Source organism: Perissodus microlepis, chromosome 1 (assembly GCF_051167445.1).
Source record: "Perissodus microlepis isolate ML-2025 ecotype Zambia chromosome 1, ASM5116744v1, whole genome shotgun sequence".
In the NCBI taxonomy this organism is placed as follows: domain Eukaryota; kingdom Metazoa; phylum Chordata; class Actinopteri; order Cichliformes; family Cichlidae; genus Perissodus; species Perissodus microlepis.
This window is the reverse complement of record NC_140461.1, coordinates 26,272,153-26,289,847: the sequence shown is the minus strand read 5'-3', so window position 1 is coordinate 26,289,847 and position 17,695 is coordinate 26,272,153. Positions and strand designations below refer to the sequence as shown.

The 17,695-nt window shown below is 42.3% G+C and overlaps 1 protein-coding gene across 13 annotated transcripts in view; it reads left to right on the top strand.

Annotated features, from left to right (window-relative positions):
- Positions 1–312: 312 nt before the first annotated feature.
- baz2ba (bromodomain adjacent to zinc finger domain, 2Ba) overlaps positions 313–17,695 on the top strand; it is a 67,688-nt gene continuing 50,305 nt past the window's right edge. For 10 of the 13 annotated variants that reach the window (XM_084947608.1, XM_084949942.1, XM_084945241.1 and 7 more), the window contains exons 1-2: positions 313–568; positions 13,926–13,968. The gene's annotated coding sequence lies outside the window, so the exon portion shown is untranslated. The remainder of the gene's footprint in view (positions 569–13,925; positions 13,969–17,695) is intronic. The other 3 variants (XM_084950710.1, XM_084948398.1, XM_084946077.1) reach the window with 1 other exon arrangement.

Here is a 17,695-nt window from a genome sequence, read left to right as displayed (position 1 = left end):
TAGGCAACTTTTCTTTAAAAAAAATCATAAAATTTAAGCTATAATCCAAGTTATAGTAATTAATTAAAATGGTTAAGAATGTATAAAAGTTATTTTTATTTTATTTTTTTAAAGGTTTGTTTATTTCTTACACCATCAGCGGATAAGGCGCTAACAACATCATAAATAAAGTTCCCGCTACATCCCTGTCAGTGCCGTGGACCTAATGACAATGTCGCATTTAAAGTAATAACGGTCAATTACTGTATCCTTCCTTTACTACGGCCGCTGCACAAATAATAAGTTTTCTTTGTGTGGCAGTAGTGAGCTGACGTCAGGTCGGTTCCTTGAAGTGGAGCTGAATAAACCTTGAGAAGAGTCTCCTTCAATCTGCTGTTAGTAACTAACACACACACTCACACACCGAGACTCAATTACTGCCCAATTCCCTTCTTTATCATTCGTCCCCGACCTTTTCATAACCAAAACCGACCAAGGAAAAAAAGAGGCGAGAAGAAGACCGAGCCGAAGTGTTAGTTGAACTAAAAAACCACGCTGGAAATAAGTAAAGTGTCGAAACTAAAAAAAGGTAAGTGTTTTATTTTCACTGACGCTGTTTTCGCCCCGTCACAGAACAGGCGATGAGCTGCGTACGGAGAGAGCTCGCTTGGCTTCGTTTCTAGTTTCTTGGCTTTTTTCAGCTCGTGTAAACTGCTTTATACATACTTTCCTGTTTTCTCGTTGCGGTGTAATTCATTCAGTCCGTGTGTCCCGTAGTCGTTAGCGGTACGTTTGGTTAAAGTTTTTTCTCCTTTTTATGAAAAAAACGAAGTGTTTTTTTTCCTCCTCTCCTTCTTCGGAGTGTTGACCTGATAGTGGAAATCGTCTTTTGTGTCCCTCTTTTCCCTTTTCTCTCTCGCACCGTTCACTCCGGCGGTCGCAATTTGATAGCGAAATTAAACTTTTTCGAAAGCTTCGTGGTTTTGTTTGTGTTGTTCTTTTTTTCTTTTAATTTATAAACCGTGAAAATGTACAGTTGTTGGCTGTTTTGGCTGCCTATTCAGTGTAGTGGATGTTGTAACCTAAAGGGGGGGGGGGCAACTACGAGGCACTGGACTGCCGTTGGTCCTCGCTAGTCCGTCCGTTAAAAAGCCATCCAGTTTAACAGTCCCCCGACGCGAAAATAAAACAATTAGGCGACAAATACATAAATATCCCCCTTCAGTTTGGATTAACTTGGACGTATAATATTAATTTCTCTTTGTACAGCGGTTCAGAGTTTGAGCTTTTTTCCCCTGTCGTGTCGCTAGTCGTATTGCTGGCCAGCCTGCTGGGGAGCTGTTATCGCGGTCGCTTCCTCAAACCGAGAGGCGTGCAGGCAAGCTAGCAGCCGCTTGGCCGAGTTGTTGAAATTTATCCCTTTGTGTATATTACAATATCCTCCATTTTTTCTGCCCCTTCCAAAACAACAAGCCTCTCGCCATCTTGGTTATTTTAAATTCGTCCACCGCCCCCCCCCCCCCCCACAGCAAAGCACCCCCACCCCCCTCTCTCTCTCTCTCACACACACACACACATACAAACATCCAGGCTACTTTAAAAGGAAATGGACGTTTTTTTCCTCAAGTTTTACCAAAGTTTTAGACTTGGTAGAGGGGGAAAAAACGAGACGGGGGATCGCGTCCCGTGTGTGTTCTTTTATTTTCCTTTTTGAAAGGAAATTAAGGTGGTTGATAGAGTCGCGGACGATCATTTTAAGGCAGTTTTACTTCGATGTTTGGTGCTTTAAAAAAGCAAATACAAAGTGACGTGTGTTTACATGTCAGGATTCTCTTGTTTTGAGACGTAAGTGGAGAGGCTGGTGTTTTGAGACAGGCGTCGACAAACAGGCGCATTTGTGATGTTTTAAGATAATACTGTTGATAAATGTGAAATCGGCGTTTACTCGGTGCTGCCCAATGTTTGTCTTTGCAGCTAAACATGAATGAATGAATGAATGAAGGAAGGAGGGGGGAAGGAAGAAAGAAAGGAAGGAAGGAATGCTATAAGGGCAAATTACTTGGAATGATATTAAGGGAAGATTGTTTTTAAAAAATATAATTTTCATTGGATTTTAATTGGATTTCAGTATAAAAAAGTGATTAGGTATGATTAGACTCACAAAAGTTATATAAATAGTATTATGTTTTTAAAAAACAGGTCCTTCCTTCTTCCTTCAGCTGTTGTGGTTTAGCTGAATAGATCTGTGAGCGATAAGTTTGCTAGATTGACAGGTTTAAGACGTGCACACTGGCACACATGCACCTCTAGCCTTCCTTTGGATTATCTCTTAGCTGAGCCATGATACTTGCTTGCAACAGTTTAGACTGAAGACTTTTAGCAGACTGGAAAATGTTGACCTTATTTATTTTCTGTCATCCATCTCACACAAAAAAGGTGTCCCTGGCCCTTACAGTTACAACTTGATCTCACTTTCCTTCCCCGTGTCCTGTAAAGCAGTTTGAGAAAAAGAAGGGTGTTTAGGGTTGGAGGATGTAGTGGAAGGAGGGGGACAAAGAAAACAAACTGAACAAATGCTTTGAAATGGAAAATCAGATCATTTCACCTCCCACCTCTTTTGTTTGCCCGTTTATTGCTGCAAAAGCTGGAGTGCAGAGGAGCAGATGTTTAGCCAAACACGAAGGCGCGGTGCCTCTGTCCTTATGGGGATGGCTCTCCCTCCTCTCACTGCTGATGCATCGACATGACAGCTGCTTGATTTCATGGAGCTGCTAAGAAGCCATTAGTGGTATCAGTGAATTGAAACGGAACAGTGTCTCCCAGTTTTCTATCACAACTCTCTATTGTTGGCATCTTTTTTTTTTGGTGCGGATTTGTTTGAATATATGTGTGAGTGTTTGTGCTCCCGTGTACGTACGTGTGTGTGTGTGTGTGTGTGTGCGTGCAAATGCTGCAGCTGAACATACAAACCGACAAGAAGTGGTAATATATTTGTGCAGCGTGTTTTCTCATAATTTGAGAGAGACTGAGCAAGAGCAAAAGTGAAAAAAGGGGAACAAATCTGTCAGAGTTTGTTTGCCATGTTGGTTTGAAATGAAAGCACACTGTGCTACCTCAAGCACACTCAAATCAGAGATGTCTCTCCTTGCCAGGCCAAGGGGAAGAAAAAAAAAAAGTCAACTCGCGGCTGGAGTTTTATTCTTTCTCTGCTTCTCCCTCTCAAATTGGAACTGTTGTTTTTGAAGAGATAAAGGAGGACTTCTGCTTGACTTGAACATTCAGGAATTAAGGATAGACATAGTTAAGCCCTATTTGCATGTCTACCAAAGTCACAGCAAACGGTTGCTATTGACTAAGCTGATTAGGTGAAATTAGGTTCACGAGCTCTATGTCTGGGGGTGCTGAATCTGACAGAACTTGGACAGCTTTTGAGAAGACAATCCCATGTGCACACAAGGCTGAATTCTCTATAATCCCTTGCTATTGAATATGGGGGCTATCTATTTTTTTTTCTCTTTTTTGAAGGAAACCCATCCTTGTGTTCTTTTACAGATGAAATGAAGTGCGATTTATTAGGTGTGCATGATAGGAATGATCAAGTCATTGGTATGAGGCAGCTCTTGCTTAAAACTTTAATATGAGATGAAAAATATGTCCACTCTATTAGGGATGCTTCCATATATCGGCTGAACACTGAGCCAATCACAGCCTCGTTGACAGATATGAGCCTATCAGCAAATGAGATGACATTTACCAATGGCAGTGGCTGGTCTTTATCTGTTGGGTCACATCAGTGTCATGCTGGTTAATTGGACAAACAGTTCAGCAAGAGGGAGAAATAAAAACAAAATAACAACAAAAACGCGCACGCATAAACCAGGGTTTTCCTCGGTTACAGACTGTCATTTAAGTCTGACTGGTGTGAATACAGTAAAGGCAAAGGAACAAAAATCAAACAGGACTATGAGATATGTTGATAATTTAAATGGTGCATTATTACAACGGGCAATAATATAAATGGGTTATTATTCATATCATGTATGCTTTTAGATTTTAGTTTAACAGCTTTCCTCCTAAATATGCTGAGCACTAACCTGTTTTGAATGAGAAAAGCTAACACACTATTTTGTTTGTGTTCCTAAAAACTTCTGTGATGAGGGAGTAGAGCTTAGATCTTGTTGTTTAACATGCATTTTGTGTGATTAGAGTAGAATTAACTTTATCACCATGGTGGGAAGCACTGGGACAAAGCGAATGAAATGCAGTGATAATTCAACCAGATGTGCAAAAACATAGTATTATGTGCAGAATGTACAAGTGTATAAAATGAAAGTCCTACAACATGGGTGACGTTATAACTTACAGCATGTACAGTTTCTTAGTGTGTATATCAGGAGTGTATCGTGCAGCTTATGTCAGCTTAGGTTCACACCTTGTATATTTGAATATGCCTCCACATTCGTCCCATGCGACCACTTGTGATCAGGTCTCACTTTAACACTGAACACGTACAGGGACTGAAATGTGTTGCCGTCTCTAATGTACTTCCCTTGAATAATGTGCTGGAATTAATAGAATAAGAAATGCTATACAGTCTAGCTCGATGATGTCTCTAATCTTCCGCTTTCCGACTGGCTGATTGACTCTTTGGCCCAATTGGAAATCAAAGTGTTTTCAATCTAAGAGAATCTATTTTGCCTGATATTGTTGTTGCCTGCTGTTGCACATTTTAATTAGCGCCCAAATGAATACCTGCTTCTGCTTACACCGAGGACATCAGTTAAATAGCTGGTCCTTCAGTGTGACCCAAGGTGCTCTTTTCCTGTGCGGCTCAGACCTTTACTTAGAGCAGTGCACTTCGTATTGGATCACTAACAACATCTAGTAATGCCAGGCGTGAATAGGGTTTTAGTTGCAGATTTTGATTTTAACCTCAAATTCTTTTTCCTTGATGTCACTATCATTGGTGATTAACAAAGTAAATCCTTTAATGCAAAATATGAAAAGTGTCCCCTTGGCTGATTGTGCCATCCCAGAGCCTCGTTCACATATGAAGTATTTTGCTCTTTGCATGTTGTAAATGATAGTTGGTTGTACGTGATGGCTGGGGGCTGGAGCCTTTCCCAGATGTCATAGAATGAAAGGCAGGGTACACCTTGGACAGGTCGGCGGTCTGTTGCAGGTCTAACACAGAATTTACCTCCCCGTTATATGTCAGTCAGCTGTTTCACTTGTAGTCGCTTGTAATGCTCGCCTCAAACTTGAGTTAAGTTTAACTCAGGGCCCGCCCACTTTGCATCGCTAACGGTCTCTGAATTTCATTGACATTTCATGTTGCCACATCTCTGCCAGTCTCTTCCTGTTTGTACAGCCCTTTAGAAAAGTGGCGTTATGCTTCAAATCAAGACTTAAAATGAATCAAGCAGTGTTTTTTAGGGGTAATGCAGATCTGACGATAAAAGAAAAAAGAAAAAAAGGGTTATTTGAAATTCTAGCGACTATTTCAATATTGTGCATTCGGTTACTGCGTCTCCCCTCACTGATTACATGATTTTACTCTGGGCTACTAGACCATGCTTTGTAGTTTCTGTGTGACAAGATATGACAAAGTGGCTGATTTATGCATTCTTTAACCACAACAGCAGGAGGCTGAACTGATAATGAAAGACAAAAATAAACTTTCACATTACCATACACATGTACATTACTGAAATATTTACTAAGCTCTGTCTGAAGTGCTTCAGTCAGCCTAAATGTTTCAATGCATTGATGTCAGTAAGTTATATTTAGTCAGAGATTAATAATATCTGCAAACAATCTATTGATAATAATGGCCATCTGGGAGCCCTGTCAAATCTCTGCATGTTAGCGCTGACACAGAGCTGTGAAATTTAAAGAGGAAGTAGAGATCTGCTCTGTGTTAACCAGATCCTTCAAGAACTAATGCAAGACACACTCCCAGTCGTCGGTCAGTCTTTTACTTGTGAATGTGCATGCACAAGCAAAAAAATAAAATAATGACAACTGAAATAATGCACCAAGAAACTGAGGACTTTAACAGATGTTTTTGAAGTAGACATTAATCCTGGAAAGACTAATGGTCCTTTGAGAAGAAGCAGCATTTTAGCAAAAGCCTTAAAAGCTTCCATGCATTAGATTAACAATGCGTCATATTGTTACAGATCAAATTGAAGCTTCTCTGTCCTCGTCTCGGTCTAGTGCTGTGAGCCGTGTGTTAGAGGCCCATGCAGGCAGATCACTTATTGATACGTGTCCACATGGCCTCGCAGGTTAATGTCCTCTCAGCTGGGAAGTTGGTGAGCTCTCAGTTGATCTACCTAACCTTATGTTACCTTGCTATTTTGGTAACACTGCCTGTTCTCTGAACGTCCTGATAGTCATCAGGATCCACAAATAATTGTCTAAAGTGCATGCTTGGTGACAGCAGCTTTTAAAGTGAGCCTCTTCTAATATTGTGCCTGTCCTTTTGCTGAGTTATCTGCATCCATCTGTACAGTGAGAAATGCAGCTACGTTTAAAAAAAACAGACTAATGAGATTGGGCATATGCCTTTCTGTTGTAGAAGCAAGTAAACAATCTCGACTCTTAATTAAGACTAAACAAATCAACACCCATTTTATTTTTTCTACATTTCTGTGTGGATTACATATGGCGGATTAATTACCGAACAATAAGCAGTGTAAAGTGCAAGTGGGTCACCCGGCGTTGACTTTCAGGAGACAGAAGACAGAGCGGCCAAATTTGGGAGGGAAAGGCGATAAGCTGCTTCTTTGCCGTTCGTCCCCTGGGCCTCTATTTATCATTCAATGTGAGAATTTCCTTGATGAAAGTCAAGGTTGTTTGTGCATGCTCTGTCTCGTTGGGATGCCTGTTTTTCCACCAGCAAGGTGAAAAGGTTGATTTTCCCCCTCCAAAGAGATGCCTTGTTTGGGAAGTCCAGGCTAGTTTCTTTTAATGAAGTCTCTAAAGGTCCTGATGATTTTTCCACTTCATGGCTGTTTTTGTTTTATACATTAGTGAGGACACGAAAAATACAGATGTACTTCGTGTGTATCTCTGTGCCACACAGCGGCGAGCATGCAAGTCCTCATAATTGTGTGTCTGTGCTGCATGTGCTAAAGACGTAGCAAAGAAGGTTATCACTTTATGTGAGCTGAAAGCATCCATTTAAGGTGGCCTTTATAAAAAGCAAGAGTGGCAAGAAAGATGGCAGCATAATGAAAGCATTTATTTTCTTGAAAAGAAATCACATCAGTGTTTCTTGGCTTTGTGAAATAGATACATTCAGAGTCTCTTAACATTAGCTGAAGGAGGCTGGATTGGATTTTTCTGTCATTTTTCTCCCACCTTGTCCTCCCTGTCTCGGTTACCAACATTTTCTTGCGCAGGGACTTGATTATGGAATTGGCATTGAGGTCTGGAAAACCTGCTATTTAGTCTGATGTTTTCCACACCTTGACATCTGCAGCAGGGGGCCTATACTTACACATTTCTCTTGCATTCTCCCATGCTGGCTGTGCTTGGATGGGGAAGGATACTGGGAATGGGAAAAGAAATGGGAAGAATGTTTCGGATGTCGGAATGGGAATGATATTGGTTTCTCTATTGGTGTGCCTCCTGGGTCAGTGGGGTTTTTGATGATACTATAGAATAGCTTGTTGCAGGCAGGGGAGCTGTGAGCTTCGGTGGGTGTTAAGGCGCACGTACACACAGGCACACGCACACACACTTGCTGTCACAACACAGGCATTTATGTATAGGGACAGCACACACATACACTAACGTGTACACACAAATGCATGAGATTGCGCCTCGACAGCCCCCCATTTATTGATCTTCTTCAGCATTTAAAATCTGGTCACTGCTGCCACAAAGGCTTTTTATTTTAGCTGCGCTGGCAAAGCGTGCTTGAAGCTAAGCCAGAATTTAAAATATTTAACTCCTACACAAACGCCATGAGAAATGACAAGGAGAGAGGAAAAACAAATAGGAAAGCAGTTTGGAGCTGTGCAGTAGCTATATGTGCATTTGTTGAGAACCGTGTTTTATGTAAAACACGCTGATAGGATCACCTCGCACTGAGTCGGCTGTGTAAGCGCTATAGTTTGGAGTAAAAATGTGCGCATACAGCACCTTTCCCTTCATAAAGTTTTTATGAATTGAGGGGGCTATCCTGTGTTTTTCTTCAGAAAACAAAATTGTAGAGAAGAAATGATCATCGACTCTAAATGTAACTTAACTCAGAACTGAACTGCAAGGCCTTACAGTGTTTGTAGTGCAAGCTGAAAATGCTGGCAGTCATTGGATTAGTCATTACTGGACCTGGAACAAGCGGCTGTTTTTAGCATTTTAAGGTTAAAAAGGGATACTCGTGAGCAGAGAGGCAACTCACCAATGGCTAATCTGCAAAAGCCCTTTAGCATGCATTCTTATAGCCCTGCTCTTTTCTTAAGGACAGCGTGTTTCTCTTTCTCTCGTCTCACTGCACACGACACCAGGTATTAAAGGCAATAATTTCCCCCTTTTCTTCTTCTTAGGAAATTGTGAGTGTTCAGTTAGTCCCAGGTGGCATAGAGGAAATGATCTGACTAGCTGCGTTCACACTACATTTTGAAATAATTTGTCTTGAAAAGGTCAAAGCACATATCAGTGATTTCGAAATGCTCTTACATTGTACTGAAAATTTATGTTGCATTAACATTACAAATCACAAAGGTTTCCTCATCCGGTTTAACCTGCTGCTGCTGTTTTTTTGGTTTGTTTTTTTCTTTCTTGTCCAGCTACGAAAGCCTAGCCCTGCTCAGTCTGTGGCATTGTCCCGCTTTCTTTTTCTCTGTGTCTCTGTCTGTCCTTCCCTCTCTCTGTCTCTCTCCCGCTCTTTGCTTGTGCGCTCTCTTTCTGAACGATGACACTGAGAGACAGCTGTAACGTGAGACGCCTCTCGATCCTGGCAGGGGCTTCGAAAAGCTGAGGCAGAAGGGAGGGAGAGGGCCTTTATCTGAGACTGGGGGCGCTGACCTCCCTCATTCCCCTTCTTTTTCTCTCCTTCTTTTCTCTCCCCGTCTCTGCGTCTGCTGGCATACTCCATCCTCCCCCCACCAACAGAAGCCGAGACTGCACTAAAAAAAAGCGTAATGAGAAAACATTTTCTGCCCATAGCAAAAAAAAAAAAAAAACCTGATGAATGAAATGATGTGTGTTGTTCCTGTTTACACCATTTAAAGCTGTGTGTTGCTTTTTAAATTGCTAGCATCCCTCCATCTTTAGTCCACACTGGATGAAACTTAAATTGTGTTGTCAAGTGTTTACAGAATGTATGGAGTAATATTTGAGTGACTTATGTTTGTGATCTGTGTGTGGACTCGTTTTGTGCGTGTGTTTGTGTGTGTGTGTGTGCGTGTGCGTAGATGGAAACATCCACACATCCCCTGGACTCTAGGCTATGGCTGCTAAATCCTCTGTGAGAGCTCCCGTGTGTAATCCAAACATTTAGAGCTAATTTAAGCATGCAGGCAGGAGCAGCATCCTTTAGGAAACAACAGCTCTCTCTCTTTCTCTCTTCATCCACCACTGTGTGTGTGTGTGTGTGTGTGCTGCGCAGGTGTTTGTGTGCGAGTGTCTTGTTGTCGCTGGAGGGAAATGAAAGCACTCAATCACTCACCTGTCAGAGTACTTCAAAATCTGTCCGTAACACACAAGTACACACAACCACACACAGCCACACATGCATACATGGACAAACATGAACACACATGTGCATACACACTTACCCCTGAGGGTTTGACAGCACTGGCCCTTTATTGACTCCCTTGATCAAGGAGACAGCAGATCCATTTAATAGAAGCTACACACACACACACACACACACACACGAGCGCACGCACACACACACACAGGCACGGAAATCAAAGTGGATTCACATCTGCTCTCCACACAGCTCCACTGTATCTTCCTCTGGTAGTCATTTAAAACTGCGGCTTTATCGGCTGTTGAATTAAATTTTAAAAGCCACTACTAATAGACGTCATAATGTTTTTCCATTGCCGGTTTCTCTTGTCATAGTTGCATTGCCGTTGCAGAAAAACAGCTCTGATTTGCCTCTTTGCAGCATCTTGTGTTACAGCATGGAGTGCGAACGCAAGCCCAGTCTGGGTTGTAGGCATGTTCTGTTGGCCCTGGCCCCTGTACTCCCCCAGTTGGCCATGTTTTGTGCTGAGTGTTTTGGAAGGCCAGTTAGCCAAGAGGGTGCTGGGAGGAGATGTGACAGCTGTGTTGGTCACGGCTACTCTGACCTTCACACGTCATCCTGATGGATCATCAAGGCTGTGGCGATACGCTAAACCTGTTGTGTAGGCCTGCGCTACCATGAGCATCCACCAGCATTCAGCTGCTTGCATTTTTGGTATCAAAGTGCAACTGAAGTCAGTACTCAGTAATGACAGACTTATCCTGCAAAGAAAAGCAGGAAATGGAGGTGTATTGCTTAATGCAGCGAAGAGAAAAGTTATCATGGCAACACAAAAACATGCGCGCATACATAGCACTAAAAGGGCGAAGCATACAATCAAGACTGGAATTACACACGCACACACACATATATATATATATATATTCTAGCTCACACAAATGGATTGCACTAATGTTCAGAGCTTTTCATTGGTCTCAAAGGGCTTTACTCCAGTGTGTGGTGTAACCCGTTCCCTCGAGATGGCACTTGCTCCATCAAGTCAAGGAAGAAACGATTTAGGGGAATGATAAACACACACGTATATTCACACATACACGCAGCACTGAGGCTGGAGGGATTTGAATTGCACTTAGGCAAACGTTTCTCACATAAGTTCTTTATTCCTCGTCTCGTTCCCATCTTTCCCCTGAACGTACACTTACTCACATACAAAAGTACTTGCGCAGAGATTCCATTTTGTCAGCTTTCAGCCCCAGATCATGTAACGATAAAAGATGCTGCCCTGCAGTTAAACACTGCCAGTAAATCACAGGGCAAAGAAAGCTGGGAGAAGCACTTATTTTTAAGCAGCATGAGAGACCATACTGAGGGAGGGAGGGGGGGCAGATAGGGTAAGACAGAGAGAGAGAGAGGAAGAGAGAGCTTCTTTGTGCACTGTGTACTGGCATTGTGTGTGATGAAGAGATGAATCACTGCTATTTAGGGATTGGTTTCCTGCAACTGATTGTGTGACGACTCGGTGGCGGACAGACTGTCAAGACTTGCCTGTTTTGTTCTGGGGGCTTCAGGAAAATGTCTGCGGCCAAGTCTCACTAACTCACTCCCACAGGGCCCGGTGTGCCAGAGATCAGCAGAGACAACAGAGACAAACACCTCACCAGTGTCGCTCGTCTAACAATGCATCAAATATTAAAAAGCAGGGGATTTTAGGCCAATCTCAATATGTATATTTTCAGAGTACACTTGTTTTCCGTGCTCAAATACCAGCAGAGCTTGTTCATAAATGAAGGCTCACGTGACTTTCTTTCTTTCTTTCTTTCTTTCTTTCTTTCTTTCTTTCTTTCTTTCCTTTTGACCCCTCTATTTAACCCTGTGCGGATGTCTGAGAGCGGTTGTATGAATCTTAAAGTAAAGTCAACATCTGTTTGGCTGAGGCAACAGGGGTAGATTAGAGTAACCAAACAAGACAATTCAGGGAGACATCACAGCAGTTAGGTTGTACGCTGTCCATGTGCAAGCATGCCTGGAGTTTAAATGCTGGTAATTATTACTTTGGAGATAGTTCTTTGTGTGTGTATGTGTGTTTGGTTTTATTTGCCTTCACATTAATTAGATAGAAATGACTAAGCAATCATGGCTATTATTAAATTGACATTTGGATTGTTACTCAAAAAGTAATAAATTCACCGGCATAACTTAGGGCACCGATTTTGTTGGATCACTTGTATATAGACATTCAAATATCTCGGTGTTACTCAGAAAGCATGGCTATGTGAATTCTGTCACACTAAATTAATGCTGAGGTGAACCTTTTTGCATTCGTGATGATTTGTATTTGTTCAACTGTAAATAGCGCTTTGAAGTTTTCACATCATGTTTCACTCAAACTTGTAGTTGATTAATGTTTTGCTTGGCATTGACTTTGGCTTCAACTGTTTTGTACTTTTTCTGCCTTCTTTCTTTTTGTCTTTCTGTTGTAGTAAAATCCATCTAAAGGGCTTGGGCAAGCAGTTTTATTTATGTCATATTGGACTTTTTGAAGATTTTAATGTATATTTATTACACCCTTTCAATATTTTATATGCCAAATTAACTATTAGCTAATTGAAAAAGATGAATCCATAATTAATTAATTGTTTGCTGCAGACTTTATACAATGCCCTGACATAATTTATGAGGACATAGCAGCGGAACAAGGCTGCAGTCACAGGAAAAGAGTGTTTTGTAATGTTTGATGTAAAACTGGTAAGATCCTACCATAAAATGAGGTTAATAGACTAACAGCCTGATTCTCAGTGAGGCAAATGATGGCAGACAGCACTGGCTTTCTTATCCAGTGTAATTCACCTGCCTCGTGGCTGGCAAATCATTTTCTGTGGTGAAGTCCTGTGAGCAGAGATCCTTTAATCATCCACTAATAGGCCTTTATGAAAAAAGCTGAAGATGAATTCAGCCTACCTGGCTCTCTGTTATCATTATCACTGCGATGAGTTATCAAAGTATTTGTGTGTGCCTGTAGTTTGTGATGGTGTGTGTGTGTTTGTGTAAGAGCACAGATGATGAGGGGAACCATTACAGTTCGATCAGTTCGGTTATTACCAACACAGTCAGTCTAGGTGATTTCTGTTCAGTGATACATTGAGTTGTAATGACAGACATGCGTTGCATTGTGTACCACAGACTTTGGAAACACTTGAAGGCATCTGGACAGACAAAATGACTTACTTACTTGTAACATACTCCCTTTCTTTTTACCATTTGAGCAAGTGACGTTAACAGAAAAGACGGGAACTCTGTAGGAAAAAGGGTAGCTTTAACTATTATTGTAATATCTGACCACATCCGTGCCGCTGAGGCATCCAACAGACTTGATTCAGTTGCTGTTGACCAGATGGATGTGTTTACTGACAACAAAACCTTGTTAGATAGCTACCCACACATGCTGTAACACTGCTTGTGTGTTGCCGTGTCTGGAAATGTCTGCTTCCCTGAATCTGTGTGCATGTGTACAGGGAGCCGTGACATTTGTAGGTACTGCATTCTGATCCCACCTAACCTTGCTGACACCAGTTATAACTCATAATCGAAAGCTGTCCTTCAGCTGTTCTTTTTACTCAACACGAGGTTATATCAGCGTAAATGAAAGTTGTAAAAACTGCACTGTAGTGTGATATACAAAGCAGGGTGTTGTCTGTTATGGTGAGCTGCTCAGATTAAGCCCGGGCTGTAAGTGCACAGGAGGGCCTTAGAGACAATGCATGAGAGATGGGCGTGAGAACGCTGGTAAGGCTTGGTTCTCTGCAAGAACTGTCTTGTGTTTAGGGAAAATATCCTTACACTTGAAGCTCCAATGTCTAGATTCAGTTCTAACAAACAGGTTTTGCAAGAACGGGCTCAGGGAGAAAGAGACTTTTTGTGGGTGTGAATATCTTTCTGTTTGTGTGTGTGTGTGTGTGTGTGTGTGTGTAGCCACAGCTGTGTTTCAGACGTCACTGTATTTTTTTCCTTTGATGTGTCTGGAAAACCACAAATACTAAGCTGTGTAACTGTAACTTTGAAGTGCAAGTAGTTTTTAGGGCCTCCGCCAGCTTTCAGGTCGTGAAATGAAAGAAGAAGAAAAAAAAGCTTCATAGTACTATATCAAAATTGCCCGTTTGGAGAATGCTGCTCTTCTTATGAGTCAGATTGTTGTATTCGGCCCGAACCACAGTGATCTCTTGTTTCTGCTTTTCCCCAGGTGTTACAGCAGTGATGTCAAAGAGCTGAAGACACCTGTAACAGTAAGTGCATCTCTAAAATCTCTCACACTATGCCCAAAATGCATGTTACAAAATAGTTGATGCGTGACTTTTGAAAATATACATTGTCACACGCTTCTGCTTTTACAGTGGTTTTTAAAAAAATATTTCTTTTTTTTATGGCGCGCCAGAACAAACTTGCAGACTCCTCCAGTTTCAGGCCTAATTTGATTTTCAGTCATTCAGTGAAAGAGGATGTTTTTTTTCTTCTCCCCCAATTAAATTTAACAAGAGCCCCTTGAAAAGCAGTTGTTATGATTACATTACAAATTCGGGGTTCATTCAGTGAATCAAGCAATTAATTAGATTTCTCCCATTCTAATCAGAATATTTGTATGAAACGTACGCGCCTAATAAACATCCTTTGAGTTTGCTATCTCTTCAGACCCAACACTGAATGTAAATGGGTGTTAACTGTGCCCGACAGTGCTTCTGGGTTAGGATCTTGGATTGGGTTTAGTTGTTTGTGTGTCTTTCTGCGTGTAGCATTAATCTTCTCCTTTTTGAGACCCTTTCTTTCTTCCCTCTCTGTTTTCTCGCTGTGTCTGTGTGTGAGAGCAAGCTGTACTCAGGGGCGCGGCTGCGTCCTCAAGGCTTCACTTCACACACACCAAGTGGTGTGCCAGTTTATTGTTCCACACACACAGACAATGACTTGCACTTTCTCTCCTGCCTGACTTGATGGCCTTGTGCCCGTGAGTGTGTCACCAGATCAAATTGGATCTTTTAAAAGAAGGTTTTTGCTGAATGCAGAGCTCAGTGAAATACTTGTTTCGCCCGTGACTGTCTTTTTAGCCTTGTGCGTTAGCAGACCCGATTCTATCAGGTCTAACCATTACTGCTTCATCTCTGGCTGTGAATGATACATTATATCCCCTGCAGGTTGGTGCGGGCTGCTTGTATCATTTGTGATAAGTATTGATGAGTCCTCTCTTGGGGAATCAATTTCTAGGGGTGGGTAGTGGTGGTGGGGTGTGTGTGTGTGTGTGTGTGTGGGGGGGGGGGGGGGTAGCCTTCTAGCTCAACCCCCACAGCTGGCTGCTCCTAACTGGTGTCTTGGCTGCCTGACTCTTCCTGCAGCCCCATAGAGAACAAGCACAGCAGAGCACAGGGGAAAGATGGAGCTCATCCAAACAGCTATGGTGTAATTAGCTGACATTTGTTGCTTGGAAGACAAGAGAAGGAAAAAGGAAAGAGCTGCTCAACTCAAACACCCAAAGGAATATGCAAATGTTCAGGGTGAGAAAAAATGAAAGAAAGACAGAGAAATGTGTCTAATGGCACAGAGATATAATTATATTACATTCACGTACGCATGTGGGTGTGTAATTGTGTGTGTTATGAACCCATTGAACTTTATGTGAGTATTTATGTCAGTGTTTTGCCACTGCAAGGCACGAACCACTGGTCTACGGAAAGGACTACAAAATATGTTAGGATAAGAATGAGGCTTTCTCTGCTAAGAGACGATACCCTCGTCTGCTGTGTAGCGCTGTTATTTTTTAGAGCATGTCTTAAAGTATTCAGCTACATCAGCTAGGCATCACACAAGTGAGATGCACAGTACCCAAGTGAAGCAGCCATCCACAAACGGGCTGATTCTCCGGTTCCAGGAAGGTTGTGCGTGTGCATGTGTGCGCTCGCATGTCTGTTTGTGTGCGCGTGTTTAAGCGAGAGCGCCGTACTGCATGTAAACTATCTGTACTTAAGCCAAGGTGCTGTGCGAAGGAGCAGCAATGCTTACGCAGCCCCATCTGCTTGATCCAAGCTTGAAATGCAATGCTTTTTAATGACAAAATACTGAGTGGCTGGGAGGTGTGCAGAAAAAGGAGGCGTGTGTGTGTGTGTGAGTCAGTTAGTGTGTGTGTGTTATGTGAGTGTGAAATAGAGAGGAATAAAGGGAGAGGGAGAAGGAGAGAGAAAAACATCTCGAAGGTCAGGAGCAGCGGGCGGCCGTAGGGGAGAGACACGTGAGACAGAGATAGTCTTGCGTCAGCCCCACAGCAGTCCGTTCTTTATGTGTGTGTGTGTGTGTCCTGTGGGGCCAGCATTTCCATCCGCATCCCACCGTGTGTTACAACAGAGTAGCATGCCAGTGTTTCTATTCTGAGTGTCTCTGAATAGATCTGAAAAGATGGATAGATAGATAGATAGATAGATAGATAGATAGATAGATAGATAGATAGAAGGACAAATTACTGCTTGGAATTACTTCGAAGCAGTCAGTCACTGAGCTATAGATAATTTTTTACATGACTCTTGTGGCAGTGGAAGGGGAAATTACACCTTCTAGCCTGAGGGGAAAGAATTTGTGTGTCTCGTTGCCTGTCACAAAACCTGAATAGGGTTTCATCAATCCTAGCAACTACTATCATTTTTCAGCTCTTATTCATGAGCCCTCTTTGTTTCTCACAGTGTCTTTTTTCCCAGTGCCCTTTAAACTGGTGCTCTGTTAGATTGGGGAAGTGTTAGAGATAACTCCTAAACATGTAGTACTTTGTACTTGCCTTGAAGCTAAGATTGTTAAAAAGCTACTGTGTGATTGTCCTCGGGAAAGGGAGCAGAGTAGATTCAGCAGACACACTCTAGCATTACTTTGGGCTTAGCCATCCATGTCTTTGTGTCGCTTTCACTCAAACTCATGCTTTCTACACACACATACACATACACACACGCACATGAGGAAACACACTGGCTGTTCCCCTTCTGCCTCTCTTGGCCCGCATGATCTCGACAGGGCTCAGTCCTGTAGCCAGACTTTTGATTCACCCCCACTGCCAAACAGCCTCTGCTCTTCTTGTCCCCATGAAGGGCTGCAGCGTGGGGTGAGGCTGCTCTTTTACAGACACTTGTGCCATGAATCACTGCTTGCACCCAGGGAGCCTCAGTCCACTCAGGGGCTGCCTGCCCGGACCATAATGTGCGTGGTCATGAGGGGGCCATTTTGAATGGAGGCCAGACAAAACAGGAGCTAAAGAACCCAAGCTGTGAGCTTTCCCAGAGAGGGCAACAACAGGAGTGTGTGTGTATGTCTCTGTATTGTATTTGTTGTAGTACGGGCTTGATGTTGGCTATACAATGCTGAGTTCTGGGTGTCATAATGCAACATAATTGTATACCAGTAATTTATGAAACATTAGGAGTAGACCTTTAAACCCGATGCATCACAAACCTTTTAGCCGCATACAAACGGGATTGCAATTTGAGCTCCTTAGACGCAGCTCTAATGCCTGTTTCACTGTTAGGTTTGAAAACAAGTGATGATCCATCCTTTGCCATCTCTTGCACTTACTTACCAACCTACCAATCACATTACCCTCACCCTGAGTAGAAAATGGTATCTAAGACATTTTTGCAAAGTTGTCGACGTCATCTTAGAGCATTTGCCCCTTTCATCAGCCTAACCCAGATGTTGTCTTTTTTTTCTGTGGGTCACATGGTTCACCAGATTTAAAGCCGATTATGTTCTAAATTTGATGTTTGTTTGTCCTTGATTGTTCTGATTTTGTGTTTTGTTTTGCTTTAATTTTGGAAGCTTAGCCAAATGGGTTAATATGACTATTAGTAATTGGTTATCATTAGTAGAGTTGTTATTATAAAAAGCCATCATTATTGTCTGTACTTAGTCTGTGCATGCATGCGCTGTTAGAAAATGCAGGGTTACTGTCTTATGGAGATAATTAAGCAGACCCCCCCACACCCCCCACCA